At 36.8% G+C, this 26,563-nt stretch overlaps 1 protein-coding gene and 1 non-coding gene across 23 annotated transcripts in view; one reads left to right on the plus strand and one right to left on the minus strand.

The window, feature by feature from the left end:
- DLG1 (discs large MAGUK scaffold protein 1) overlaps positions 1 to 26,563 on the minus strand; it is a 267,124-nt gene that overhangs the window by 217,001 nt on the left and 23,560 nt on the right. The window lies entirely within an intron of this gene.
- Positions 9,218 to 9,324, plus strand: LOC114111073 (U6 spliceosomal RNA). The gene has a single exon (XR_003587201.1). It is a non-coding gene; the product is annotated as a U6 spliceosomal RNA (small nuclear RNA).

The following is a 26,563-nucleotide window of genomic DNA, read 5'->3' on the forward strand; positions in this document are numbered from 1 at the left end:
TACACATTATGTGGAAAAGCACAAAATAAAATACTGCATCTAAACTGATTAAGTTACATAAAGATCTATGTATGTATACTAACAATAAAGAAATACTGCCACAGGAGAAATGCTCGCTAGGATCTTTTCCCACATAAAAAATGTAAATGCAGAATAATATTTTTAAAAATGCAAACTGAAGAGGAAATACATTTTCATTTCCCATTAAGAGGCAAAACAAACATTACATTTGTGTTTAAAATGTATTCAACAGAGAAACAACTACAGCTATTTACGATTATCTTAAATTAGTAAATCGTATTAATACTACTGTAAATAGAGACCAAAATTTGGCTATTCAGTAACAGTGATGATTTACTCGTCACAGCTCACAACCTAGCTATTTACAAAGGTTTTAAAATAAGAGTCTTCACTGTGAAGAACATATAGTTATTGTTGGGTGGGGGGTGGCCAGGGGGAGGATGGAAGCCCAGAAAACTAATCATCATTGCTTTAGCTCAACCCACATGCCTGTTCTTAAGGGTATCCATGGTAGCAGTGATGCAACATGCCTACCTAGCTCACCATGCCTACACAAGTGGGAGAGAGGGGAGGCGGATGATGAAAAAAAATTCACTTGAAAAGGTGTTTTAGTATTAACATGATAGAATTACATCAACTATACTGATAGACTTAAAAAATACATATAAAACCATAAAGCTCTCTAAAGATCAGAAAAGCAAGGAAAGACTCAAGGGGGAAAGAAAACACTGCAGCACTTTGGCTGAATAGAAAATTAAGATTTTTGCTTTTCCTGCTGTAGCTATTGGTTAAATATGTTCAAAGAGTTTTATTTCTAATAATAGGAGAAATCATTTTAATTTAGCTCTTTCAAAAGTAACTACAAATATGTTTTAGGCTTCCTAATTTCCATCCTACATCTTTTCTATTTTTGTTTTAACAGTTACATAATAAAAACTTATTAAAACTTTTATGTATTGATTCCATACAATTTTTTTAAAATGGTAGCTCTCTTTTGCTTAAACAGGATCAAATATAAGATTCTTAAAATCTATCAAGAAAAATAGGGCAGAGAGAAGATAGCCCATTTCAAATAACCTATAATATTAGAAATAAACTATCAGAAATATTAGATATTCTATATTATTCTGTATTAGAAATATTCTATATTAGAAATAAAAACTAAAGTGAATGAAATGATAAAAGGTAAATCACAGAGAGAATCAACCACAGACCATCACAAAAAGAACATATATATATTAAAAAAAAAACACAACTCACTAGACTAAACCTGTGTCCCAGGCTTACTGTCCTTTAAACATTCTTTAAGAATAGTTTGATAAGACAGTTTTACATGGAAGACATAAACAGAATGGGAGCAGACAACAGACATGTTAGTTTCTGATTAAAACTCTTATTGTTTGAACTATAACTTTGAACAAGCAAACAAAACTAATTTCTATCAGTTTTCTTGCTTTTCCTCTTGTGAAAAATAATTCACTATATAAGAACAGACTTTGCAGATTTCACAAATTTACTGATTCTTTTATTACTGAATGTAATTTAAAAAATCTCAACAATTTTTGTCTAACAATTACTGTGGCATCATAAGTTTATAGAAACCCCCCCAAAATAAATTATTCCATATTTTAAAAGCCAATGTATAAATTTTAAATATAAGCATCTTGAATCTTACACAGTCACACAGTGTTCACAAACTGGTGCTCAGAAATAAAAGAAACCAAACTTAGAACTTAAGTGAAGTAGGTTGCACTTTGAGGATAAATGAGAAAAACAGACTTTGAAACAAGTAACTTTAAGGAGTTCTTGAACAAATATAATCATTTTAAATCCAATCAACATCCTTCCAAAGGCAACACAATCAGAATTTTACTATTCTCCTTTAAAAAAAACTTACTATATTTGCAATAAATAAAGGAGAGAGTCCAGAAAATGTTCTCAAAATGAGTTATATTTTCAACCAGTACGACATATGGGGACAGAAAAAAAAGTAGAGGGGAGAACTTTGAGAATATATTTAGAAGATATAATTAGGGCCCTATAAACCTTAGCTGTTGGGAGAAAGTGTTCCTATAAACCACAGGGGAAAAATATCCATTTAATAAACTACTTTTAGCTATCTGAAACACACTTCAGAATATTACCTTTCCTAAAGGAAATAAACTAAGCATCATATGGATTCAAATTTCAAATATATAACAATGGTTACACTTTATTTTTTAAATATATTATAAACAAAAAAGTCTCTCAGTCTGTCACTAACAAACACAGAAAGCATACTGTATCTTACCTTTGTAGTTACAATGCACAGGCAATCCATTACTCTACCATTACAATACTTAATACATAAAGCAGTTTATTGCAAGCTATAAGTTGCCTATATGAATAAAAAATAAAAATAAAGTTGTGAGATAAAAGCACTGATGAAAAGTTATAACTGTGACAAGATCTCTCCAGGATCCATTCTTAGAGGTAGCAATTTTTCTACTACCTGAAATACAGGAAACCAGAATGTGTCACGTGCCCTACAATCTTCTTTATGTAATCTATATTTGAAGAACTTGAAATTATCCCACAAAACACTGTGGAAGTCGTCAGGGTTTATTCCACAAGAGATCACTGCTGCTTCAGATGCTATTTCATTAATCCCTCTTTTAAAGATATGAGGTTGACAGGGAGTCATCTGATGAAATGTCCCACAAAGAGGTTTCCCCGATATAAATTTAAAACTCCTTCTCCTTGTTTGCTATTGTTTGGATATTTAAAAAGAAAAAAAAAAAATCACTAAAAAGGAAAAAAAATTGTAAGCAAACATTTCTTCCACTAAACCATTTCAGCAACTGCAGCTTGCAAAGTAATGACTTTCTCAGGCAGTAATGAATGGAATATTCCATGTGGTATTTTTGAGAAGGGGGGAAAGAAGAACAAAATGCAATAATTTAAAATATTATCTCTAAAACTTACCTCTTTTCCCTTTAAGAGAAGATGGTAATAGTTACATTTACCAATGTAGTCAGATATTAACCTGAGTGCCCCACTAAATCTATTTCACTTAACCCTTAAAAAAGAAAGCCACCACCACAAAAAGACAATTGTAACTAAGTACCATTTCAAACTCCTCAAGAAGACTTAGTTTTAACCCAGAAGTAGCCTAACTTTGTGAATTCATGTCCTGTCCTCAAATTCATTGGAAACAGAGCTACATAGGCTGACAGGGGACATGGCATACTGCTGCAACTGGCTTTGAGTTTCCTAAGCTTGCAGTCACACTCTCCTGTAAAAATGTGTAATAATGAAGAGTATTACCTGCAATTTCTGTCCACAAGGTTTTCTCATCATCTACAGATATTATAAATTACCTCAAATTCAAACAAGAGAACTGTTCCCATTTGCTTTTTATGTCATGGGCTGCATCAGCAACTTTCACACTAAACCGAGTTTCATTATAAAGGATTATGCAAAAGAGTTAATACATGTATGTCACTTAGTACCTTCACATCATTATTGTTATTACTATTATTGATTGGCTGTTAGGTGACAGCCTTTTGTTTCAAGTCTAATACAACTAAGACAGATCCAATGGGATTTTATCTTGAACACACGGACTGTTGTAAGGGTTAACTAACTAAGGCACAGCACTTAAAATAATGCCAATCTTTCTAAGTGCTTAGTACAAGCCAGTTACAGCTATATATCTATACACATGCACATGCAACTATAAGGCTTGAAGGGTGGACAGAAGTAAATTTCATCATCGGCCAACATATCTTTTCCTCCAAGCAGAACAGATATCTTGGGAATTACCTGCTCAGTTAGAGACTGAGAGTATCTGCTTTTTCCCACAAACCCCAACAATCTTTTGCTCTCAAGACAAAAAAGTAAAGCCCACTCATGGGTCATGATTCCTTAAACAAAGTTTACCATTTTGCAAAGAATACTGAAAACATTATAGGTAATATCTAACTACTGACTAAGCACTGCAGACGGTAAAGCGTCTGCCTACAATGTGGAGACCCGGGTTTGATCCCTGGGTCGGGAAGATCCTCTGGAGAAGGAAAGAGCAACCCACTCCAGTACTTTTGCCTGGAAAATCCCATGGACAGAGGAGCCTGATAGGCTACAGTCCATGGGGTCGCAAAGAGTCGGACACGACTGAGCAACTAAACTTTCTTTCCTTCTGTGAGGGAAAATAAAGAGCTTTGTGAAACGCCTTAGCTAGTTTCTCCCTTAGTGTTCTATGTAATTTTTATTATCTATTAGTATACCCTACAGAGAGAAGGCATTCCTAAGTTTGACAGACCTCATAACAGTGGAGATTGAAAATCACTGTATCAAGACTCAGAAACAGTGCTTCAGCCCATTAACAGAACTGAAACTGTGTAACTTTAAGTAGTCATATACTTAGGCAAATTCAGATGAAACTTCAAACTGACTCAATTAACATATAAATATTTAATAACATATTATTAAAAATATATCTAAAATGCTATTTTATTCTATTCGCATTCAGAAAACAATTTTGGTCAAACTTCACATTCACCTTAAATGTTAGGGTCATGATTATAACTACAACCATTTTTTAAATGAATTCTTCATTTTGCTCAATTTCATTTTCATCTAAGTTATTTAGATACAGCACTTTTAATCCATGTATTACTATATCACCTTACATATCTCAAATCACTGTTAGTACCTATTCACATAGATACTAATTTATTTTCCCTATTTGTTTTCTCAGTATATATTATACTAACAAACTTTTCCTATTCGTTTTCTCGGATGTATTATAACCTCTATAACATAACCACTTACTGTATTGCTCTTTAGTATACTTTTTAATTTTAAAAAAAAGCTTACCTATACTATCCAATGCCTGCAGGTCTTAAGGTCATACTCAGGAATGATTATTTAATCTGTGTTAAGTTCTACACTCACTGCATCTTTTCAGTTCAGTTCAGTCGCTCAGTCGTGTCCGGTTCTTTGTTACCCCATGAATCGCAGCACACCAGGCCTCCCTGTCCATCACCAACTCCCAGAGTTCACTCAGACTCACGTCCATCGAGTCCGTGATGCCATCCAGCCATCTCATCCTTGGTCATCCCCTTCTCCTCCTGCCCCCAATACCTCCCAGCATCAGAGTCTTTTCCAATGAGTCAACTCTTCGCATGAGGTGGCCAAAGTACTGGAGCTTCAGCTTTAGCATCATTCCTTCCAAAGAAATCCCAGGGCTGATCTCCTTCAGAATGGACTGGTTGGATCTCCTTGCAGTCCAAGGGACTCTCAAGAGTCTTCTCCAACACCACAGTTTAAAAGAATCAATTCTTCAGCGCTCAGCCTTCTTCACAGTCCAACTCTCACATCCATACATGACCACTGGAAAAACCATAGCCTTGACTAGACGGACCTTTGTTGGCAAAGTAATGTCTCTGCTTTTCAATATGCTATCTAGGTTGGTCATAACTTTCCTTCCAAGGAGTAAGCGTCTTTTAATTTCATGGCTGCAATCACCATGTGCAGTGATTTTGGAGCCCCCAAAAATAAAGTCTGACACTGTTTCCCCATCTATTTCCCATCAAGTGATGGGACCGGATGCCATGGTCTTCATTTTCTGAATGTTGAGCTTTAAGCCAACTTTTTCACTCTCCACTTTCACTTTCATCAAGAGGCTTTTAGTTCCTCTTCACTTTCTGCCATAAGGGGTAGTGTCATCTGCATATCTGAGGTTATTGATATTTCTCCCGGCAATCTTGATTCCAGCTTGTGTTTCTTCCAGTCCAGCATTTCTTATGATGTACTCTGCATATAAGTTAAATAAGTAGGGTGACAATATACAGCCTTGACATACTCCTTTTCCTATTTGAAACCAGTCTGTTGTTCCATGTCTAGTTCGCATCTTTTACAAACATCCAAACTGACACTGATTAAGGACATTTCAAGTCAATATATTCTTCTTAGTCATTTGCTGTGCAAAATATTGATAATTTATAAATTACTTTGTAATATGAGCAACTTTAGAGGGTTCAAATACAAGCCTTTGGGATGGCAACACGTCACCTAATATTCAGGCACAAAAGATATTTAACAGTATTTTAGAATATCAATAGCTGTCTATACAGGCAATTGTTTCCAACCATAATAGAATAATAGGGAACAGTTTAACTCTCCTACCTTCAAACAACTAAAAAATAGGACAAATAAGGGATACTGATTTTCAGATACTGAACAAAGTCCCATAAATGCCCAGAAACTGCCTGGAAAAAGTTTCCACACTGCAGCAGAAGGATGGGGAAACTAAACAAAGTCCAGCAATCTAAGATGAGGAGCCAGAGTTTAGAATTCAGGAAGGTCAAGGTGTCTAAAATTCACAGATAAGAGTACCAGAGAAGAAAGGTGCATAGCATGAGATCCACAGATCTGCAGAGTCCTTCTGGAGTCTTTATTATACCCATTAGTCATATATATAAGGAAACTTGAGGCTGAGGAAAGAACCCTAGGTGGAACAATCCCAGAACTCATACAGGGCTAAGAAGAATGGAAAAACTCATAATATACAGGCTCTGGGTGGAGTACCCAGAAGAGTACTGGGACAAAATTAACCCTATACTGAAGGCTGCTTGATCCCACTAAAAATAGACTGAATGCAAGTTTCAAAAGGAGCAAGCTCTTTCCAAGTAATTTAACTGTATCCCAAAACAAATCTAAAGAATATTTCAGGCAACACAAAAATACTGAGGACCTGAAAAGGTAAAATTTATAATATCTGCCAAATCTAATTTTTAGAATTCTCAGGTATACAAAGAAGAGGTAAATATAACCTGGAGAGGAGAAAAGGCAACCAACAAAAAGAACCCAGAAACAAGAACGCAGAAACAAAAAAGAACGGCAGAAACAAGACTAACAGACAAATTTATGGTTTCCAAAAGGGAGTGAGGAGGGGGAGAGGGACAAACAAATTAGGGATATGGGATTAATAGATACAAACTACTAAACATAAAACAGGTAAGTAACAAGGATTTACCTGTATAGCATAGGAAAGCATACCCAATATCTTATAATAACCTATAATAAAGTATAATCTGCAAAAAGAAAAAAGAATCACCATGCTGTACACCTGAAACAGTATCATAAATCAACTATACTTCAATAAAAACAAGCAAATAAAAATCCAAATGACAGATGACAGAATTAGCACTCAAAGATATTTTAAAATTATTATAAACCTATCCCATATCTTCATGAATACAGAGGAAAGCATGAACATCTTAGTATATGTGCTGCCAAAGTGAGCACATGCATGAACATCTTAATGAGACATGTAAAATAAAAAAGGAACCAAATTAAACTTCTAGAGATAAAAATTCAAATCCCTTAAAAAATGAGATTAACACTTCAGAAAATTAATGAAGTGAAAACGTAACAGAAACTGTCCAAAATACAACACATAGAGGAAAAAAGACTAAAAAAATGAATCACATCAATGAGCTATGGGACAAATTCAATCAACCCAAAAAATGGCTGTTTATACAGTCCCTAAAAAAAAAAAGAGAAGGTAACAGAAAAAAACATTATTGAAATAATGGATAAAAACTTTCCATTATTTGACAAAGACTATAAACACAGATCCAAGAAACTCCACAAATCCCAAAGACGTGAAGAAAATTGTACAATGGAATGACAAGCATCAAACTCAGAACAGTGATTCATTCTGGGGGATGAAGCAGAGAAGGTAATTAGGATGGAAAATAAAAGGTCGTCAACTATATAACATTTCCTTTTCTTAAGCTAGGTAACAGGTACACGCATGCGTGAGTCAGTTGCCCAGCTGTGTTACTCTTTGTGACCCCACTGACTGTAGCCTGCCAGGCTCCTCTGTCCATGGGAATTTTCAGGCCGGAATACTGGAGTGGGTTGCCATTTTCCTCCTCCAGGGGATCTTTCCAAACTAAGGATTGAACCTGTGTCTCCTGAATTGCAGACGGATTCTATACCTGCTGAGCCATCATGGAAATCCCTAGATAACAGGTACACGGAGATTCAAAATATTCTCTTCAGATTTCTGTGTATACTATAATCTTTTTTTTTTAGTAACACACAAAAAGAATATAATCAACAAGACAGTTGCCAAGAAGACAAAAAATTTTCAAAAACAGGCTATAGCAAACACCACCAAAAGAAATCAGGGAAGGTAAAAAATCCACCTGCCAATGCGGGGAGACGTGATTTCAATTCCAGGATCAGGAAGATCCACTGCAGAAGGAAATGGCAACCACCCCAATTCTTGCTGGGAAAATCTCATAGACAGAGGAGCCTGGCGGGTTACAGTCCATGGGATCACAGAGAGTTAGACACAACTCAGTGACTGAGCAAGAGCACCAAGGGCTAGTGACACTGAAGAGGGATTTTATGTTCTTTATCCTTTGCTACACTGATAAATTACTGAGTATGCAACATTTTAATAAAAACAGTAAGATTACTTTATAAATCTACCATTTACTGAGTACTTCATTTTATGTCAGACTCTGATTTAAGTTTTACATAAATTATTCCACCTTATATACTCTCTTACAGATGGTGGTAGTGGTAAAGAATCCACCTTTCAATGCAGGAAATGCCAGGGCAGCGGGTTAGACCCACTCCAGTGTCCTTGCCTGGAAAATTCCATGGACAGAGGAGCCTGGTGGGCTATAGTACACAGGGTCACAAAGAGTCAGACATGACTGAGCTTGCCCACACCACCACCATCCCATCTCATACATAAAAATACCAAAGGAAGGGAGTTCTGTTTTCACCTTCACTTTATAGATGACGAAACTAAAGACAGTTAAACAATCTGCCCTATATTTATAATTTAATGCAACAGATCTAATCACAGACATAGAAGAAAGTTCTTACAGAACGATACACAGTTCTCATCTTAAATATATATAAGAGCTAAATAATATACTCATTAACATACAGAATTAGTTGAATAAATATACATCAAATGGTTGAAAGTGGTTGTCTCAATGAAAAAATATTTTTTTGAAAGAATATTTTAAAAAGGACTGACTTTCAACAATGTACACCTCTCTGTACATATATGTTTTAAGATATGCCTGAATTATCTTTGTAATCAGAGATTTTTTTTTTTAAGTAAATAACTGAAAAAGAAAGATAGCAATTCCTGTGGAAAAGAAGCATCAGAAGCCAGGTTACAGTGCTGGCTTCAGCAGCACATATACTAAAATTGGAACCATACAGAGAAGATTAGCATGGCCCCCGCACAAGTATGACATGCAAATTCATGAAGCCGTCCATATTTTTATACTATGGCTGATTCATGTTGATGTATGGCAGAAATCAACACAATATTGTAAAGCAATTATCCTTCAATTAAAAAAAATATTTTTTTTTTTTAAAAAAGAAGCCACATTACAGAATATTGGGAATGAGAAGGAAAGAACGGAAAAATATAAACCACTTTTTTCAAGAAACTTAACTAGGAAGAGAAGGAATACTACAGGGTCCTACTGAGAAGAACTTTTCCTATTTGTCTGTTTTCTTTTAACAGAATCTTTGAACGTATTTATAGGTTAAAGGGAAGAAGGAAACAAAGGTCCAAGAGAAGATAAGGTTTAAGAGATTACATGAGGAATGGAGAGAATGAGATTTCAAAAGATAAAAAGATCAAGAGTGCAATAGAAGCTTTCAATATTTATCTCAGACAGTGACTTTCACATAACTGAAAACATATTTCTATAAAGTTGGAAATTTCTGTGGTGAGCATGTATTACTTTGGTAATCTAAACAAATGGGGAGAGTTATTTTAAATATCCATACACTTTACTGGGAAAAATTATATATGCATTTTATTCCAACTCAAAATCCCCACATTTTTCACATTTGGAGAAACACAAGGCGGAGCTTATTTAAGAGCATATGAGGTGATAGTAATGCTCTAATACTGAAGACGGTAACAGATGCAGATATGGATAACAAATAAAATTATTTAAATGAGTTACTGAAAATGTCTTATAATCAAAACTCATAATTTAAAACTAACTGGGGATGCCTTCTTGCAGAGCATGAATCTGTAACTATTGTGGTACACTTAAGCTTTAACAGATTTTTATTTTCTTAGTAACTATAATATTTTGCCAAGTTTTCTCCTAGATTAACAGCTTGGCATAATATGGCAGTTGTTCCACTTCTCTCATAGCCTTTCATTATGTTTCACTTCCATTTCAAAGTCATTATTTTAGTGGTATATCCTTCAGTTCTAGAACTGGCATCTACCATTTAAACACTGAAATAAAACTGTCATAGATATAAACATAAGAACATAAAAATTACGTAACAGTGAATATAAAATAACAGCATAGTGGCCATCACAATCACCTGCAGAAACATATAATGCACACGTCACTTAGTACACACACCTGTCAGCTTTGGTCTTGATGAAATTTTTCAATTACAGGGTCTCTAAGGGTTGTGCATTATTTCATGTTTTATACACTTACACCACTTAAAAACTGGAATTAAATGAGACAGCACTGTAAATCTGGTGGCAGAGAGAGGGAGTTCAAACTAGTGTCTCTGGGATGTACTGAGAGAGAGAGACATTCTGCTAGAAAAATAGAATATTAGGAACAAGGATAAAAATCTTGAGGACACTGAAGGACAGAGGAAAACAAGCTGAGCACCAATACATATGATTATCAACTACTCTGAAGGCAGGAATTCAAATATGTGAAAAAATTATGAAGCTGTGCTATAGAATTTGGTCAGCTGTCTTCCAAAGCACATAGTAAGAACTGAAATGGAGGTCTGCATCAGGGATATAGAGTTATGGGATAGATGGTACCAAAGATAAGTACTGAATTTGAATATGGACTGACAATAGCACTATTGTAGATACTATCATTGTATCAACTTTAAATTTTTTTAGTCTGCTAATTGTATACTAGATGTTTTTAGGAAAAGTCATATAAAATAAACTCCTTTTTCACTGGAGAACTGTGCTGAAGTATTTAAGGCTGAAGATCATGTCTGCAATTTGCTCTCAAATGAGTGAGCAAGAATAAATTTTAAAAGTGTGTGTACATGTGTACAGGGAGCAAGCAAATGTGACAGAATGGCAACTTCACTATTCTTGTAATTTTCCTGTAGATGTACATTTTTTCAAAAGAATAAAATTTTTTAAAAGAGAAATTGATAGAGTCCAAAGTAACAGTAAAATATAAGTCCTATAAGAAAACTACAAAGTGGTACAGGCATTTAGAAGGGATTTGTCTCAGAAAAGATGAGTGAAGATTTCACATGGACGGTTGCTGAGTTGGGTCAAGTAAGACAGATGAAGTACAGACATTCCAATTGGAATAGACATACCAAACCACTTTCGGAAGCCATTGCTGCAGAGAGTAATTTCACTTTCCTATGTTAAAAGTGAAAAGTGAAAGTGTCAGTCGTCATTCAGTCATGTTCAACTCAGCGATCCAATGGACTAGAGCCCACCAGGCTCCTCTGTCCATGGAATTCTCCAGGAAAGAATACTGGAGTGTGTTGCCATTCCTATGTTAACTACATCCTATATTTTTTCTACAAACTAGCCTGTTATGTTTCTGTCTCTATTAAAATTACTTTTGTTGTTCAGTCACTCAGTTGTGTCTGACTCTTTGTGACCCCAAAGACTGCAGCACGCCGGCCTCCTTGTCCTTCACCATCTCCCAGAGTTTGCTCAAACTCATGTCCATTGAGTCGGTGATGCCATCCAACCATCTTATCGTCTGTCGTTCCCTTCTCCTCCTGCCTTCAGTCTTTCCCAGCATCAAGGTTTTTTCAATGAGTTAGCTCTTTGTATCAGGTGGCCAAAGTACTGGAGTTTCAGCTTCAGCATCAGTTCAGTCGCTCAGTCATGTCTGACTCTTTGAGACCCCTTGGACTACAGCATGCCAGGCTTTCCTGTCCATCACCAACTCCCAGGACCTACTCAAACTCATCTCCATCGAATCGGTGATGCCATCCAACCATCTCATCCTGTCATCCCCTTCTCGTCCTGCCTTCAATCTTGCCCAGCATCAGGGTCTTTTCTAATGAGTCTGTTCTTTGCATCAGGTGGCCAAAGTATTAAAGTTTCAGATTTAGCATCATTCCTTCCAAAGAAATCCCAGGGCTGATCTCCTTCAGAATGGACTGGTTGGATCTCCTTGCAGTCCAAGGGACTCTCAAGAGTCTTCTCCAACAACACAGTTCAAAAGCATCAATTCTTCAATGCTCAGCCTTCTTTCTGGTCCAACTCTCACATCCATACATGACTACTGGAAAAACCATTGCTTTGATTAGACAAACCTTTGCTAGCAAAGGAATGTCTGCTTTTAAAAACGCTGTCTAGGTCCATCATAGCTTTTTTTTCAAGAAGCAAGTATCTTCTAATTTCATGGCTGCAGTCACCAACTGCAGTGATTTTGGAGCCCAAGAAAACAAGGTCTGTCACTGTTTCCATTTTTTCCCCTTCTATTGGCTATGAAGTGATGGGACCGGATGCCATGATCTTCATTTTTTGAATGTTTGAGTTTTAAGCCAGCTTTTTCACTCTCCTCTTTCATTTTCAAGAGGCTCTTTAGTTCTTCTTCGCTTTTACCATAAGTGTCGTATCATTATTGATATTTCTCCTGGCAATCTTGATTTTAGCTTGTGCTTCATCCAACCCAGCATTTTGCATGCATAGAAGTTAAACAAGCAGGGTGACAATATACAGCCTTGACATACTACTTTCCCAATTTTGAATCAGTCTGTTGTCCAGACTGTCCAGTTCTAACTGGAGCTTCTTGACCTGCATACAGGTTTTGCAGGAGGCAGGTTAGGTGGTCTGTGGTCTGGTATTCCCATCTCTAAGAATTTTCCATAGTTTGTTGTGATCCACACAGTCAAAGGCTTTAACATAGTCAATGAAACAGAAGTACATGTTTTTCTGTAATTTTCTTGCCTTTTCTATGATCCAATGGATGATGGCAATTTCATTCTTCTGCCTTTTCTAAACCCAGCTTGTAAATTCAAATTACTAATTTTTCTCTTATTTTATTAATTATAGTGTGGTATTTTCATTGTCTACGTAACATATCCAATTACTAAGCAAGTTTATTAAATTAAGTCAGAGAAAAATATCTGCCTTAAAGTCTGAAATTCTAAGCTCTAATCTCAGTTTTTCCAAATGATAATAATGTAAGTTTGGGCAGTCACAACATCTGTGAATTACAGTTTGCTGAATTTTAAAGTGAGTATCAGCTCTAAGTACTAAAGAACAAAATCTGACTTAACTCATATATATTAGGACATTACTAATAGGCAAGAATCCATAATCCTGCAACATCTCAAAACATAATAATGTATGTGAAGGTGCCCTTTAAAACTATACAACTTGAAAATAAGATTTTTATAATGCTTTCCTATGGAACATGTGAACTTTTTTTAAGAAAGGAAGAACACAATGTACCAGTTTAAAAATCAATACTATAATATGTTTAGACCAGTAATGTTTCTCAAATTTTATATTACTAATTCTGATGCAAAAGACTAAAGATAAGGCTCTGTCATCTGCCTCTTTACTCTTACATACCAAAGATAATACTACAAAGAAAAGGCAGTCAGGAGGAACAGAGAAACAGAAGTCACTATTCCAGCTGATTCTAGTTCTGGGGCAGTGAAAATTCAAAATGAACTTGGGAAAACTGTGCCAGCATGCAAGAACATGCTCAAAGACAAATGTATGCATGTCAAAAGGACACGGAGGGATCCCTTCAAGAGATCCTCCACATTAGGAGTAATCTGAGTATCCAAAGAGTAATAACTGAAATCTGTATGCTGGTCAAGAAGCAACAGTTAGAACTGGACATGGAACAACAAACTGGTTCCAAATCCGGAAAGGAGTATATCAACGCTGTATACTGTCACTCTACTTATTTAACTAATATGCAGAGTACATTATGCAAAATGCCAGGCTGGATGAAGCAAGAGCTGGAATCAAGATTGCCAGGAGAAATATCAATAAACTCAGATATGCAAATGATACCACCCTTATGGCAGAAAGTGAAGCGCTAAAGAGGCTCTTGATGAAAGTCAAAGAGGAGAGTGAAAAAGTTGGCTTAAAACTCAACATTTAGAAAACTAAGATCATGGCATCCAGTCCCATCACTTCATGGCAAATAGATAAGGAAACAATGGAAACAGTGAGAGACTTTACTTTCAGTTCAGTTCAGTTGCTCAGTCGTGTCCAACTCTGCGACCCCATGAATCGCAGCATGCCAGGCCTCCCTGTCCATCACCAACTCCCGGAGTTCACTCAGACTCACGTCCATCAAGTCCATGATGCCATCCAGCCATCTCATCCTCTCTCATCCCTCTCTCCTCCTGCTCCCAATCCCTCCCAGCATCAGAGTCTTTTCCAATGAGTCAACTCTTCGCATGAGGTGGCCAAAGTATTGGCCACCTTTCAGCTTTCAGCATCAGTCCTTGCAATGAACACCTGGGACTGATCTCCTTCAGAATGGACTGGCTGGATCTCCTTGCAGTCCAAGGGACTCTCAAGAGTTTTCTCCAACACCACAGTTCAAAAGCATCAATTCTTCGGTGCTCAGCCTTCTTCACAGTCCAACTCTCACATCCATACATGACCACAGGAAAAACCATAGCCTTGACTTAGACAGACCTTTGTTGGCAAAGTAATGTCTCTGCTTTTCAATATGCTATCTAGGTTGGTCATAACTTTCCTTCCAAGGAGTAAGCGTCTTTTAATTTCATGGCTGCAGTCACCATCTGCAGTGATTTTGGAGCCCCAAAAAATAAAGTCTGACACTGTTTCCCCATCTATTTCCCATGAAGTGATGGGACCAGATGCCATGATCTTCGTTTTCTGAATGTTGAGCTTTAAGCCAACATTTTCACTCTCCTCTTTCACTTTCATCAAGAGGCTTTTTAGTTCCTCTTCACTTTCTGCCATAAGGGTGGTGTCATCTGCATATCTGAGGTTATTAATATTTCTTCCGGTAATCTTGATTCAGCTTGTGCATCTTCCAGCCCAGCGTTTCTCATGATGTACTCTGCACATAAGTTAAATAACCAGGGTGACAATATACAGCCTTGACATACTCCTTTTCCTATTTGGAACCAGTCTGTTGTTCCATGTCCAGTTCTAACTGTTGCTTCTGACCTGCATACAAATTTCTCAAGAGGCAGGTCAGGTGGTCTGGTATTCCCATCTCTTTCAGAATTTTCCAGTTTACTGTGATCCACACAGTCAAAGACTTTATTTTAGGGGGCTCCAAAATCACTGCAGATGGTGATTACAGCCATGAAATTAAAAGACACTTGCTCCTTGGGAAAAAAGCTATGACGGACCTAGACATCATATTAAAAAGCAAAGACATTGCTTTACCAACAAAAGTCCATCTAGTCAAAGCTATGGTTTTTCCAATGGTCATGTATGGATGTGAGAGTTGGACTATAAAGAAAGCTGTGTGCCGAAGTGATGCTTTCAAACTGTGGTGTTGGAGAAGACTCTTGAGAGTCCCTTGGCCTGCAAGGAGATCCAACCAGTCCATCCTAAAGGAAATCAGACCTGAATATTCATTGGAAGGACTGATGCTGAAGCTGAAACTCCAGTACTTTGGCCACTTGATGCGAAGAGCTGACTCACTGGAAAAGACACTGATGCTGAGAGGGATTGGGGACAGGAGGAAAAGGGGACGACAGAGGATGAGATGGCTGGATGGCATCACCAACGCGATGGACATGAGTGTGAGTAAACTCCAGGAGTTGGTGATGGACAGGGAAGCCTGGCGTGCTGCAGTCCATGGCTCGCAAAGAGTCAGACATGACTGAGCTACTGAACTGAATAACTGAGATAGACTGTAAACACTAAATAAGTAACATCCTTCAGTCCAAAGCGATAGTTGTTGTGTTTTTTTTTAATATAGTGATAGTTTTATTCAGAAAAGCAAGAATAAAGTGTGGGTGTAGGGCTATTTAGTCACCTTTGCAGGGAACCATCACACAACCTACTCTAAAAACTGGTCATTAAAAGAAAATATAAACTTTACCCTATCTTTTTAGGAGAAACAAAGTTACAACCCTAACTGATGGGGAAAACTACTTTTTACAGAAGAACACTAACTAATAAATACAAATGGAATGATAAAATTAGAAAGGATAATCAACACGTTTTGAAACTTCCAATGGAATTAAGTGATGTAGGCAAAGATCATTAATGGGAGAATCAGGTAAATATTCACTCAATACAAGGTGCTAAAGTGCTACCCCCAAAGATACTTAATAACTACAAAGAGAAAATCCTAACTGTACAAGGAGGCTCTGGAGGTCCCCACCTCTAAGTAATCATACTTAATCATCACAAGTGCAACAACCTGATATCGTATGCTTCCTGCTGTGATGCGATCTAAAGTACTATATATCATTATGAAGTCTGCTTACCAAAAATGAGTCTAATCAACCTTGACATCTAACTTCTGTTATCAGAAATGTAAGACTTATTGAAATGACTTAACATGAAAAAACAGACTGCTAAACAAATACACAATATGTATTATACTATAAGACAACTGGCATGGTCTCTTCAAAAAGTCATTTAAAGGGGTAAAAACAGATGGGGAGGCCATTCCTCTAGATTTTAAGCGAGTAAAGACAATGTACCAGGTTTGGTATGTGCCCTCCTGACTCACTGCATTGCCTGCCCCCAGACCTTCACATCTGCTTTTCATCCTGAGCGCCCTGGCAACACCTTGTGCCTCTGGCCTGTCGTCCCCAGTTCACCCTCTCACCTCCTTACTTGCAGCTTTCCTGTAAAACCAAATACCATATCCCCTGCACCGACAAATCCACAACCCTGAAGTGCAGGGGAACTGATGGTCACCAGAAGCCAGAAGATAAATTCACTATGGGTTCTCAGAGATGTTATACTCAAGATTCAGCAATCAGTCACACTTAGTGGCGGGAAGCATCCTTGTATTAGTTTTTCCTTATTTCCAGCTTATTCACCTTTTCCCTTACTTGTGCTCCCTAGGAGTAAAGGAACTCTCTACATAAAGTACCTAATAAAGCATTAGCTCTCTACCTCAAGTTCTGTTATCAAGGAAATTCAGATAAAAATTGACTTAATGATTAAATTGAGTACATGAATCTTAACTGGCTTTTTAAAAGTCCTAAAAGATAGATCAGAATCAATTGTGGGTTGGAGAGATAATTTAATAATATTTATTATCTTTCTTAGGTGTGATAATAGTTGTAAAGTTACACAGGAGAATGTTTGACTTTGGGAGATATATGAAGTTTTACAAGTTAAGTGCATGATGTCTATGCCTGATTTTCAAATAGATTCCCCAAATACACATACAGAGAAAAGGCAAATGTTATAAAACATTAGTAAATGTTGACTCTACATGTTTGCTGGTCTATTCTTTTCCCTTTAGCAACTCCAGTATCACATAGATCCACCCTTAACTGAATTACTCAAACAGATTCCTAACAGGTTTCCTGCTCTACCCTTACTACAGCGAACTTTCAACAAGACACCCTCAATGATCCTTTTAAAGGTTAGGTTAAACGATGCCACTCCTCTGCTCCCAAACTGCAAATGCCTCACATGATCTGCCCCTGTCTTACACTCTGACCTCATCTCCCACTGCTCCTTATTCACTCTGCTCTAGCCCCACTGGCCATACTGCTATTTCTCATATATTCCAGCCTTCTTCTTGCCTTGGTCTTTACACTGGTTATACCTCAAAGAGTTGCATTAACTTCCAATTCTTTACACAAGTATCACCTCAACCAGGCCTATCATAAATACCCTATTTAAAACTGCAAAGCATCCCCCCACACACAATCTGGCATCCCTGTTCTTCTTAATCCCCTCCTCTTTCTTTCCTCTCGAATCACTTATTACCTTCTAACCTACTAGATAAATGCATCATATACAATACGTACTCAGTATCTGTTGACTAAATGAATTGACATTCAAAATATAATGACCAGTGACCAAAGAAGAAAAGAATTCTAAAGAATGAGTGGAGAAACAGGCAGTGGCCAATTTGGGACTTCTGAGTCTCATGAGGGATTTCCTACTTCATTCTGAGAGGAATAGAAATCCAATGAAAGGTAATGACATAATTTGCATTTTATAAAGATAATCCTATAAATAAACTGGTCATAAATTCAAAAAGGGAAAGTGCGAATACAGACAGGCCAAGAATCTAGGCAAAAAATGAGGATGGTTTAGACTAGAGTGGCAAGAATGAGACATACTGGAATGCTGATTCATGTGAAACTTTGTAAATTGCAACACAAATTAGATGTAAATGTGAAAGTCAAAATAAAAGACTCTAACAAATAATACAGTAGAATATCTTTATGACCTAAGAGTTGGAAAACACTTCAAAAGGCACAAAAAGCATTAAGCATAAATTTAACTATATAAAAGAAATCTTGATTATTAAAAGACTGTACTTGATAATTAAAAGATTAAAAAGAATGCTTCAGAGAGGGGAAAAAAATACATATTACACATATACCTGACAAAGCAATCATTCCAGATAGAGACCTCCAACAAATCATAAGATAGAAAACATAACTCAGCAAAGTGCGCTAAAAACTTGAACACTTCAAAAAAGATAGCAAAATGAACAGTAAACATATGAAAAGGTGTTTGTTAATCATGTTAATGAGGAAGTGCAAATACAACTATGAAGTACCAGTACACACCTGCCAGAATGGCTGAAATTATTAATAAGAAGACTAATGACAACAAGTGTTAACCATTACATGAAAAATGAAACTTACACATACTGGTGGCAATTATATTAATAAAAACAGGTATAATCATTTTTGCATAACTGTTTCCATTATGTACTAAAGCTAAACATATCATTTTCACAATTGGGTATATAAGCAACAGAAATGCATACACAGGTGCCCAAAAAATGTACACAGTTCTGCTGTGTTATTCTAAAAATGTAAATTTGTTCCAATGCAACTGATGTATTAGGAAACAATATGATCAAAGCACAAATTCTACATTTGCTTATGCACAATCCAATCTATGAGAAACTCTAGGTAAGGACAGAAAATTGAACCCAGATGGAAAAAGACACATAGGAACACATAAAATGTACATATTTCAGGCTTTAGTTTGAGTGTTATGAGTCACACTGGTGGTGTAACTTTTCCTTTACTTTCAGATAAATCTCCCCACCAGCACTTCACAATAACTCACAAGCCTCAACCAGGACACACACTCCCATATCAAGCATGATTTTTTTTTCCATGGTAAAATGTCATATATATTGTAATTTATGCATTTTTTAATCATTTTACATTTACGAAACCGTGCTGCCATTTTCATTAGGCCCTTAGCTTTGGTGTATGTGGCACCTACAAGTTTTAAGTTTTGAGTCCCCCATTTTCTAAATATATAAGCCCTGTGATTTTTATTGAACACCTTTGCAAAGTATGGTGATTTTTAAGAACTTAAACACTGTGCTATGGCAGATATAACCATAAAAGAATATTCAAAACAGCACTAACCCAAAAGTAGAAACAAGTCGAATATTCATCATCAACAGAATGGATAAATACAGTATGGTTATATCATACAATGGAATATTAAACAGCAGTAATAATGGAAAAACTTCAAATTATGAATGAAATTCAAACCTGAAAAAAAACTAGATACAAGAAGTTAGAGTACATACTATATGACTCTCTTAATATATACTTTTCAAAGAGGCAAAACTGATCTATGGTGTTGGAAATTAAGATAGCCCTTTGAGGAAAGGGAAGTAGGTAGTGAATATGAAAGGGAAGAGGGAGATTTGGGGGTACTGGTATATTTCTTTTTTAAAATTGAAATATAAAGGACATACTATAAAATTCACCAAATTTTAAAGTGCACAATTCAGTGGTTTTTAGTATATTCACGGAGTTTTGCAACCATTATCACTGTCTAATTCCAGAAACCATTAGCAGTCACTCCATTTATTCCCCCTGACCTGATGTATTCACAATGCAGTAATTCATCAAGCTGCGGCTGCTACTGCTAAGTGGCTTCAGTCATGTCCGTCTCTGTGCAACCCCAGAGACGGCAGCCCACCAGACTGCTCCATCCATGGGATTTTTCCAGGCAAGAGTACTGGAGCGGGATGCCATTGCCTCCTCCATTCATCAAGCTATACATTTATAATTTCTGTACCTTTACGTATGAATATTACACGGTACTTCAATAAACGTATAAAGTTACTGTTTAGAGGACTTTAGATTAAACCTGGTAGACTGAATATATGCTTTTATTATCTCCTAACTCAAATTAAAGCAGGTGGATTATTTTACAGCATTAAATACAAGGTCAAACAGAAAGGGAAAAGAGATATCCTCCCTATGCCACTGAGTAAGGTAATTTCGCTCCCATAAAAATGAACTCACAAGGGCTGAAAAGGGGGACCGAAAGATAGCAGAGGCAACTGAAAACAAGACTACATTACTGAAAGTGGATTCCCTGTCTATTATTTTTGCTCTACTGCTGTTCAGTTGCTAAGTCATGTTTGACTCTTTGTGACCCCACAGACTACAGCACATCAGGCTTCCCTGTCCTCCACTATCTCCCAGTTCAGTTCACATCAGTCGCTCAGTCATGTCTGACTCTTTGTGACACCATGAACAGCAGCACGCCAGGCCTCCCTGTCCATCACCAACTCCTGGAGCCCACCCAAGCCCATGTCCATTGTGTCGGTGATGCCATCCAACCATCTCATCCTCTACTGTCCCCTTCTCCTCCTACCCTCAATCTTTCCCAGCATCAGGGGCTTTTCCAATGAGTCACCTCTCTGCATCAGGTGGCCAAAGTATTGGAGTTTCAGGTTCAACATCAGTCCCTCTAATGAACACCCAGGACTGATCTCCTTTAGGATGGACTGGTTGAATCTCCTTACAGGCCAAGGGACTCTCAAGAGTCTTCTCCAACAACACAGTTCAAAAGCATCAATTCTTTGGCGCTCAGCTTTCTTCACAGTCCAACTCTCACATCCATACATGACTACTGGAAAAACCATAGCCTTGACTAGACGGACCTTTGTTGGCAAAGTAATGTTTCTGCTTCTTAATATGCTGTCTACGTTGCTCATAACTTTCCTTCCAAGGAGTAAGCATCTTTTAATTTCATGGCTGCAATAACTATCCGCAGTGATTTTGGAGCCCAAACAAATAAAATCAGGCACTGTTTCCACTGTTTCCCCATCTATTTCCCATGAAGTGATGGGACCAGATGCCATGATATTCGTTTTCTGAATGTTGAGCTTTAAGTCAACATTTTCACTCTCCTCTTTCACTTTCATCAAGAGGCTCTTAAGTTCTTCACTTTCTGCCATAAGGGTGGTATCATCTGCATATCTGAGGTTATTGATATTTCTCCCAGCAACCTTGATTCAGCTTGTGCATCTTCCAGCTCAGCATTTCTCATGATGTACTCTGCATATATGTTAAATAAGCAAGGTGACAATATATACCCTTGACGTACTACTTTTCCTATTTGGAACCATTCTGTTGTTCCGTGTCCAGTTCTAACTGTTGCTTCCTGACCTGCATATAGGTTTCTCAAGAGGCAGGTCAGGTCGTCTGGTATTCCCATCTCTTTCAGAATTTTCCAGTTTGCTCAAATTCATGTCCATTGAGTCGGTGATGCTATCTAACCACCTCATCATCTGCTGTCCTCTTCTCCTCCAGCCTTTAATCTTTTCCAGCATCAGGATCTTTTCCAAGAAGTCAGCTCTTCACATCAGGTGGCCAAAGTATTAGAGCTTTAGCATCAGTCCTTCCAAAGAATATTTAAGGTTGATTTTCTTTAGAATTGACTGATCTGATCTCTTTGCAGTCCAAGGGACTCTCAAGAGTCTTCACCACCACCACAGTTCGAAAACATCAATTCTTCAGCGGTCAGACTTTATGGTCCAACTCTCACATCCGTACATGACAAAAACCCTAGTTTTGACTATATGAACCTCTGTCGGCAAAGTGATGTCTCTGCTTTTTAATATGCAGTCTAGGTTTGTCATAGCTTTTCTTCCAAGAAGCAAGCATCAGTTAATTTCATGGCTGTAGTCACTGTCTGCAGGGATTTTGGAGCTCAAGAAAATAAAAGCTGTCACTGCTTCTAACTTTTTTCCCTTCTATTTGCCATGAAGTGATGGGATCAGAAGCCAAGATCTTAGTTTTCTGAATGCTGAGTTTTAAGCCAGCTTTTTCACTCTCCTATTTCACCCTCCTCAAGCAGCTCTAGTTCCTCTTCACCTTCTGCCATTAGAGTAGTTTATCATCTGCATACATGAGACTGTTATTTCACCTGGCAATCTTGATTCCAGCTTGTGATTCATCCAGCCCTGCATTTCGCATGATGTACTCTGCATATAAGTTAAATAAGCAGGATGACAACATTCCTTGATGTACTCTTTCCCCAGTTTTGGATCAGTCTGTTGTTCCATGTCCAGTCCTAACTGTTGCTTCTTGACCTGCACACAGGTTTTGCAGGAGGCAGGTAAGGTGGTCTGGTATTCCCATCTCTTGAAGAATTATCCAGTTTGTTGTGACCCACACAAAGGCTTTAACGTAGTCAATGAAGCAGAGATGTTTTTCTGAAATTCTTTTGCTTTTTCTATGAGCCAATGTACGCTGGCAATTTGATCTTTGGTTCCTCTGCCTTTTCTAAACTCAGCTGTATATCTGGAAGTTCTTGGTTTACATACTGTTGAAGTCTAGCTTGAAGGATTTTGAGCATTATCTTGCTAGCATGTGAAATGAGTGCAATTGTGCGGCAGTCTGAACATTCTTTGGCATTGTCCTTTTTTGGGATTGGAATGAAAACTGACCTTTTCTAGTCCTATGGCCATTGCTGACTTTTCCAAATTTCCTGGCATACTGAGTGTAGCACTTTCACAGCATCATCTTTTAGGATTTGAAATAGCTCAGCTGGAATTCCACCAGCTCCACTAGCTTTGCTTATAGTGATGCTTCCTAAGGCCCACTTGACTTCACACTCCAGGATATCTGGCTCTAGGTGAATAACCACATCATCATGGTTATCCTGGTCATTAAGACCTTTTTTGTATAGTTCTGTGTATTCTTGCCACCTGTTCTACTCTCTTCTCCTTCTGTTGGGTCCTTATCATTTCTGTCCTTTACTGTGCCCATCTTTGCATGAGATGTTTCCTTGATATCTCCAATTTTCTTGAAGAGAGCTCTAGTCTTTCCTCTTCTATTGTTTCCCTCTATTTTGCACTGTTCAAAGAGGAAGGCCTCATCTCTCCTTGCTAGTCTCTAGAGCCCTGCATACAGCTGAATCTATCTTTCCGTTTCTGCCTTGCTTTTCACTTCCCTTCTTTCCTCAGCTATTTGTAAAGCCTCCTCAGACAACCACTTTGCTTATGGTTACTGTTTCTTGTACAGTGTTACAAACCTCTGTCCTTAATTCTTCAGGGACTCTACCAGATTTAATCCCTTGAATCTACTCGTCACCTCTACTGTATAATCATAAAGAATTTCTTTTTAATCTACCTAAATTAAGTCTCTTTTATCACAGAGTCACACTATACTTTTTGATCTACAACCTGCTTTCAATCATTTAATAACACATAGGAGATACAGAAACTTTATTTTTATGCCTGCTACTTTATATTGCATTAAGTGGCTATACAATAACATGTTTATCCAGTTTTTCACTGATAATCATTTAGATTGTTTTGTTTTTTACTAATATTACAAGTAATATTGTAATGAACATACATATATTTTTAATATATACTAATAGTTTGTGAGAGTCCATCCATGACATATACTGGATCAAAGGGTATGAATATTTACTGGCAAGCTATCTTTAAAAATTGTTATACCACAGTATTCTCCTACAACAGTATAAGAGTTCCTGTTTCCTCATATTGAATCCTTGACAGTCAAGTTAGTGAAAAATATTCTGTTCATTTTTTTTAAGTTATATTGACCATCTCTTCAAAGGTTTATTGGCCTGTTTAAATTTCTTTTCCTCCAAACTGCCCATTCCTATCCTTTGGTCACTTTCCTACTGAATTTGGCCTTTTTCTTCTTACTGACCTATAAGAGGCTTCCTGAGTTAAAAAGGTTAGAAATTCATTCCTTTTTTTATATATGATGGAATTTCTTCCCAGTGTATCATTTCTTATTTCTTCATTGTATCTTTCAAGATATAGAAATTCTACAATCAAAGTTCAAACAATCAAACTCTGCGAAGTCCACAAAGAAATTCTACAGAGTCAGTGACCTTTTCTTTGAATTTTTCAAGATTTTCCTTGTTGTCATGTTTAGAAAAGCTTTCACTCTATCCAAAAGTAATTTAAAAGTTTATTTTTATGGGTTTCTTTTTTTAACCTTGAATCTTTGATCCATTTGAAATGTACTGTATCATCAGGAACAGGATTACTATAGACTAAAAGTATCCTTTTCCAAATTCACAGGTTGAAATTCTAACCCCAAATGTGACAGTATTAACAAATGGGGCCTTTGGGAAGTGATTATGTCTCCAGAGTAGGACTTTTGTGAATAGCTTTAGTGCTCGTACAAAAGAAATCTCAGAGAGCTTCTTCACACCTTCTTTGGTGACGTGGACACAACAAGAAAATGGTCACTGATGAACCAGAAAGTGAGCTCTCACTACACAGTGAATCTATTAGTGATCTGATCTTGGACTTCCCATTCTCCAGAATTGTAAAAAACAGATCTGTGTTATTGATAAGCCACTCAGTCTATGGCATCCTGTTTGAGCAGACAAAAAGAATGTGGATGCCCCCTCTGTTGGAATTTCTCTATCAATCAGGCAGTTTCTCCTACTCTTGCATTTTGCTACCTTTCAAATACTCTTCTCCTTACAATCTCTAAAAGTAATTGCTCTTATTTTACAGTGGATTTGTTTTTATAAAAATGACACATGCTCATTATTTTTAAAAAGTAACAGAAAAGTACTAAGAAGAAAAAATATCCCCATCACCCATAATCATTAATATTACACAAACATTTCCAAACATCTCACTAGGCATATGTTCAAAGTAAAAGAAAGATATACCAAAGTCAAAAAAGGTATAACTAAATGGAATACTAATTAAATTAATATTATGATACTAATTAATAATTTTAAAAATAGCATTAATTCTTATTTTATTACATCAGAAGACATAGAAGAAAAACAATGACATGGCTACATATTAAGTGACAATGGGAATCTTGCAAGAGTTAGATCAGTTATCAATGGTTAAAAAAATAAAAAGGCAAGAAAGAAAAGTGGATAGATGCTTTCCAAGACAAAAATTTTTACTTTAAGAGAATAAGAGAGTAAAGCCCAGGTAGAAATTGATCAATCTCAAATACTTTTTGCAAAAGTAACTCTTCAAGACAGTCCTGCAGAAGTGAACACAAAGTGAAAGAGACAAGATCATGATGCACGCCATTTTGTCTGAAAAAATTAGGGCACTGTGTAAAAATACTCTAAGTTTTTGTGTAAGACAAAATATTTTCATGATTTTCATTTTTTCAAGTTATATTCCAATAAAAACTTTTGTTTGCATTTGTTTAAATTCAAGTCAGCAGATTCTCTTCCACTGGGTAAAACATGTGAGGTGAATTAAATGATCCAACTCTCTTCTCAGTCCCAAACACTGTGCCCCTAAGAGTCTAAAGTAGGAACTGAAATAAGCGATCAAGTTAAAGGTCACTTAAGCATGTTTTCTGTCCAAACGAAGCATAAATGGATGGCTAACACGGGAACATGCTTTCCTTCTTTCCCTCAAAAGAAAAGAAATCAAATCTCCAAATATGCCAAGCTTATTATTTTTTAAGTCTTATAACTGTCATCCACCAGTGTATTTCAAAACTGTTTGCATTTTCAGATTAACATCTTCAGGTATTCTGTCCTCTCTGCAAAACAGTACTTGCCTTCAACTGACCTTAGCTCACAGATTCTTCTCTTTGTCGATCAAATCTAGGACTTGATGGACATATCTCAACTTCCCCTTACTAAGTCCACCCATGAATGGGTACAGATTTCAAACACCACTACAGCATTTTCCATGTGCCAAGCCCTATACAACATTTTGTAACCGTATTTCCTTCTCCTCTACATTCCTAATTAATAAGGTCTGATATTTGCAGTCTGAAGGGTATTATTTTCCTATTAATTTTAGATACCTTAACTATGTCCATAATATACCTTTCAGGAGATGCAGAACCCAGCAACGCAAAAAGCATTCTAGGTACCAGTGCCTCACAATTTTATAAAAGTTAAAATGTTTCCAATACTATTCTTAATGGAATTCAATGCATAGTTCATCTTTCAGACTAAAATCTATATGGAAATTAACTTCCAGCATGCAGAACTGTCCATTTATTTAACCTTAATGCACATTTACTTTTAGTCTCCTATAAAATTAAACAAATCAACTTCAAGAACTCTATGCTTTATAATTATAGCTGAGCACCATACATGAGACAG

The sequence above is a fragment of the Ovis aries genome, chromosome 1 (genome assembly GCF_016772045.2).
Source record: "Ovis aries strain OAR_USU_Benz2616 breed Rambouillet chromosome 1, ARS-UI_Ramb_v3.0, whole genome shotgun sequence".
NCBI lineage: Eukaryota > Metazoa > Chordata > Mammalia > Artiodactyla > Bovidae > Ovis > Ovis aries.